Source organism: Ctenocephalides felis, unplaced genomic scaffold (assembly GCF_003426905.1).
Source record: "Ctenocephalides felis isolate EL2017-DRISC unplaced genomic scaffold, ASM342690v1 CF-g0.4_SCAFFOLD_01886, whole genome shotgun sequence".
Taxonomy (NCBI): Eukaryota; Metazoa; Arthropoda; class Insecta; order Siphonaptera; family Pulicidae; genus Ctenocephalides; species Ctenocephalides felis.
In genome coordinates this window covers 87561603-87566796 of record NW_020538040.1, presented here as the reverse complement: position 1 = coordinate 87566796, position 5194 = coordinate 87561603, and the positions used below count along the sequence as shown (strand labels likewise).

Here is a 5194-nt window from a genome sequence, read left to right as displayed (position 1 = left end):
ATAATTAACTATAATTCATATTGTCCATATATATAAAACTGTTTGAACATCTAACAAAATTTTCGACAAAAATTTTTCTATCATAAGGGTTCACAGTTCGAAATTTTCCCAGACTTTTGTCTTGACGATTCACACCGTAAGCGCGAGCAGGCCCTCGCCGCAGGTCAAATGCACATCGCTTGGGACTCAGTCAAATACCTACGCTGTGGCCGCGCGCCTTATATAGGGGATAGGTCGTGTCGAGTGCGATGCGAGCAGCTCAGGCTAAAGTACGCTATGTTGTTCGGGCGGGTACGGATATCATTCCCCGGTGTAGTTTTTACATCATATTCGATACTTTTAGTCTGTCAATGATATATTAGCGTAACTTTTAATAATGTTGTGAGCCACATCTAGAATTATATACCCCGTATATATTCGGATGCTGGTTTGCGGCTATAGATAACTGGTGGTAGGATCATTCGTTTTTAAACGTTCGATCAGAGAGAGTTGAAATTATTTGGGTCTGCGGACCGCAAATATGAAATCTATATATTTTAATAATATAGAATTTTACAAATTGACTACGGTCAAATATATGTGAATATAGCAGAACTAGCAAAGCTTCTCGCAGCGATGGTCTTTCGTTTTATGAACGTTTGATCGGAGCGAGTTGAAATTATTTGGGTCTGCGGACCGCAAATATAAAATCTATATATTTTAATAATATAGGATTTTACAAATGGACTAAAGTCAAATAGATGGGTGGTGCAGCAGAACTGACGAAGCTTCTCGCACCGAGGATCATTCATTTATGAACGTTCGATCGGTGCGAGTTAAAATTATTTGGGTCTGCTGACCACAAATATGAAATCTTGTGATTACTCGACAAATTATTGCTGTAATCAAGTGCGCTCCTATAGTATAATATACTGTGGGCAAAAGCTTCTGGCAATGATCATTCGTTTCATTAACGTTTGACCGGAGCTAGTCGCAAAATATTGCGCAGTGTGCAAAAGCAGCGTGACGCAGTTTACAACCGCTTAGCGCTCTTATGCATTGTGTGAGAGCACTGCCATGTATATCTGCTCGGTATCGCCAGATGCCTGAGCGAATGACGAAGTTCGTTGTGAAAACGGCGTTCTTTTTGAATATTATACTTTAAACGCATAGCTCAATCAATTCTTTGGGCGCTAGATGAAAGTCTAGTGTTTTAAAGTCGATTGTAGTAAACGCTTGCGTTAGTATTCTATATACTCTGCACATTTTATTCAAATTGTGCGAATTTGAACATTCGCTTCATTGCGTTGTTTTAAGAAAATGAAAAATCAGCGAAAGCAGATTTTTCAATCTCACACACAGTGAAATATTCATATTTCAATTTTAAAGCGAGGACGTTTGTTTTTGGACCACAACGTGCTCTAAAATTGCTAAAGTGGTTGCGCGTCCTAGAGAATTTATTTTCTTGCGACCCGCCATATAGCCTGTCCAGACCATCGCGGTGATGGTTCGCACGGTAACCCGAGGCGACCCGTCGCTGCAGGTCAAACTGTCGTAGACCGTGTCTAGAATAATATACGCCGTATATGTTCGGATGTCGGTTTACGGCCGGGTTCTGGACCTTATTTATAAGTGTTCAACCATACTGTACAGCATATCCGCGGGCATGTGTCGTTGACGCAAAGACTCTTATGCGGAAAATAAAATATACAAATGCAATCAACTCAATACTCTCCGAGCGAGAATAAAAGTTAGTTATAACGATGAATTCTTATAATGAATTCGCCCCGACGTTTTCAATCTAACGAAGGGTAAAGAGACTGTTTGAAATTAACTGGGTCTGCGGACCGCAAATTTCATGTACGGACCGCCGTTTCGACGGTTGTTAAAGGTCTAGCCTCTGTGTAAGCGCAGAATATATAAAATATCAAGTCGCGATGTAAACTGTTCGTCATGTCCAGGGAATATCGTACGACTCAGATATATATATGTAAGAAAATTCGTTGTTTAGAAATATTCATCGAACTTTTCTATACAAAGTGTGGTCTCTCGGGTGACGCCGAGGGACATTTACGCACTATGCTATTATATATATAGCACCCTGGTTGATCCTGCCAGTAGTATATGCTTGTCTCAAAGATTAAGCCATGCATGTCTCAGTGCAAGCCACATTAAGGTGAAACCGCGAATGGCTCATTACATCAGTTATGGTTCCTTAGATCGTACCCACATTACTTGGATAACTGTGGTAATTCTAGAGCTAATACATGCAAATAGAGTTCCGACCAGAGATGGAAGGAATGCTTTTATTAGATCAAAACCAATCGGTGGCGGGCTTGCCTTGCTCACCGTTTGACTTGGTGACTCTGAATAACTTTGTGCCGATCGCACGGTCTAGTACCGGCGACGCATCTTTCAAATGTCTGCCTTATCAACTGTCGATGGTAGTTTCTGCGACTACCATGGTTGTTACGGGTAACGGGGAATCAGGGTTCGATTCCGGAGAGGGAGCCTGAGAAACGGCTACCACATCCAAGGAAGGCAGCAGGCGCGCAAATTACCCACTCCCGGCACGGGGAGGTAGTGACGAAAAATAACGATACGGGACTCATCCGAGGCCCCGTAATCGGAATGAGTACACTTTAAATCCTTTAACGAGGATCTATTAGAGGGCCAGTCTGGTGCCAGCAGCCGCGGTAATTCCAGCTCTAATAGCGTATATTAAAGTTGTTGCGGTTAAAAAGCTCGTAGTTGAATCTGTGTCCCACACTGTCGGTTCACCGCTCGCGGTGTTCAACTGGCATGTCTGTGGGACGTCCTACCGGTGGGCTTAGCCCGTAAAAAGGCGGCCCAACTCAAAATCCTACCAAGGTGCTCTTCACCGAGTGTCGAGGTGGGCCGGTACGTTTACTTTGAACAAATTAGAGTGCTTAAAGCAGGCTCATTCGCCTGAATATTGTGTGCATGGAATAATGGAATAGGACCTCGGTTCTATTTTGTTGGTTTTCGGAATTCCGAGGTAATGATTAATAGGGACAACTGGGGGCATTCGTATTGCGACGTTAGAGGTGAAATTCTTGGATCGTCGCAAGACGGACAGAAGCGAAAGCATTTGCCAAATGTGTTTTCATCAATCAAGAACGAAAGTTAGAGGTTCGAAGGCGATCAGATACCGCCCTAGTTCTAACCATAAACGATGCCAGCTAGCGATCCGCCGAAGTTCCTCCGATGACTCGGCGGGCAGCTTCCGGGAAACCAAAGCTTTTGGGTTCCGGGGGAAGTATGGTTGCAAAGCTGAAACTTAAAGGAATTGACGGAAGGGCACTACAAGGAGTGGAGCCTGCGGCTTAATTTGACTCAACACGGGAAACCTCACCAGGTCCAGACACCGGAAGGATTGACAGATTGAGAGCTCTTTCTTGATTCGGTGGGTGGTGGTGCATGGCCGTTCTTAGTTGGTGGAGTGATTTGTCTGGTTAATTCTGATAACGAACGAGACTCTAGCCTGCTAAATAGACGTACTTTCTGGTATCGCAAAGACCCTCCGCTTCGGCTTCGGTCGTTGTTGGTTGTGGTTCTCACTACCGGCGTACAAATATATCTTCTTAGAGGGACAGGCGACATTTAGTCGCACGAAATTGAGCAATAACAGGTCTGTGATGCCCTTAGATGTTCTGGGCCGCACGCGCGCTACACTGAAGAGATCAGCAGGTTTTCCTTGGCCGAAAGGTCCGGGTAATCCGTTGAAGCCTCTTCGTGCTAGGGATTGGGGCTTGCAATTCTTCCCCATGAACGAGGAATTCCTAGTAAGCGCGAGTCATAAGCTTGCGTTGATTATGTCCCTGCCCTTTGTACACACCGCCCGTCGCTACTACCGATTGAATTATTTAGTGAGGTCTTCGGACCGGTGCGCGGCAGCGTTTCGACATTGCCGATGTTGCTGGGAAGATAACCAAACTTGATTATTTAGAGGAAGTAAAAGTCGTAACAAGGTTTCCGTAGGTGAACCTGCGGAAGGATCATTAACGTACATTTACTATTAAGTGAATGAAACGTGTGCTATATGTCGCAATATAATGTTGCAGACTAAATGTTGTGCGCTCCCATAGTATAATATACTGTGGGCAAAAGCCTCTGGCAATGATCATTCGTTTCATTAACGTTTGACCGGAGCTAGTCGCAAAATATTGCGCAGTGTGCAAAAGCAGCGTGACGCAGTTTACAACCGCTTAGCGCTCTTATGCATTGTGTGAGAGCACTGCCATGTATATCTGCTCGGTATCGCCAGATGCCTGAGCGAATGACGAAGTTCGTTGTGAAAACGGCGTTCTTTTTGAATATTATACTTTAAACGCATAGCTCAATCAATTCTTTGGGCGCTAGATGAAAGTCTAGTGTTTTAAAGTCGATTGTAGTAAACGCTTGCGTTAGTATTCTATATACTCTGCACATTTTATTCAAATTGTGCGAATTTGAACATTCGCTTCATTGCGTTGTTTTAAGAAAATGAAAAATCAGCGAAAGCAGATTTTTCAATCTCACACACAGTGAAATATTCATATTTCAATTTTGAAACGAGATTTTGTATCTCGGACCGAAACGCGAAAGCTTTACGGTGTACTAATTGTAACCATAATAATCATACTAGTTTCAGAATCGCCCGAGTTATCTTAAACGATTTCGAGGGATCACGATCGAAACATGTATAAATATATATAAAATCACCCTGAACGGTGGATCACTTGGCTCGTGGGTCGATGAAGAACGCAGCTAATTGCGCGTCGACATGTGAACTGCAGGATACATGAACATTGACATTTCGAACGCACATTGCGGTCCTCGGATACTGTTCCCGGACCACCTCTGGCTGAGAGTCGTATAACATTACCAGACTGCCGCTTGCTTTAAACGGCTTGCCGGCGAATGATGGAGTTTCGCGTAAATGCGTGCTCTTAAATAATTCACTCAACGTGTGAGCCAGTCCACTTTGCAACATCGGACATTACCGTTCGTTGACGTTCTGTGGGATTACGGCGGGTTGTGTGTCCTAGAGATTTTATATTCTTGCGACCCTCCCGATAACCGGAAACCCGAACTCTTCGAAATGCGGTTTCGTTCCGGCAAATTTGGACGATTCAAAGGTTCCTCGTCGATTTTGTGTGCGCTTGCTTACTAACGTTTGCGAGCACATCATAATCATAATACGACCTCAGAG

The 5194-nt window shown here is 43.9% G+C and overlaps 2 non-coding genes across 2 annotated transcripts; both read left to right on the top strand.

Annotated features, from left to right (window-relative positions):
- The first annotated feature begins 2077 nt into the window (after nt 1-2077).
- LOC113378901 lies at nt 2078-4004 on the top strand. Its single transcript, XR_003367248.1, has one exon. It is a non-coding gene; the product is annotated as a small subunit ribosomal RNA (ribosomal RNA).
- A 697-nt stretch (nt 4005-4701) lies between these two features.
- LOC113378935 lies at nt 4702-4856 on the top strand. The gene has a single exon (XR_003367279.1). It is a non-coding gene; the product is annotated as a 5.8S ribosomal RNA (ribosomal RNA).
- Nucleotides 4857-5194: the final 338 nt, after the last annotated feature.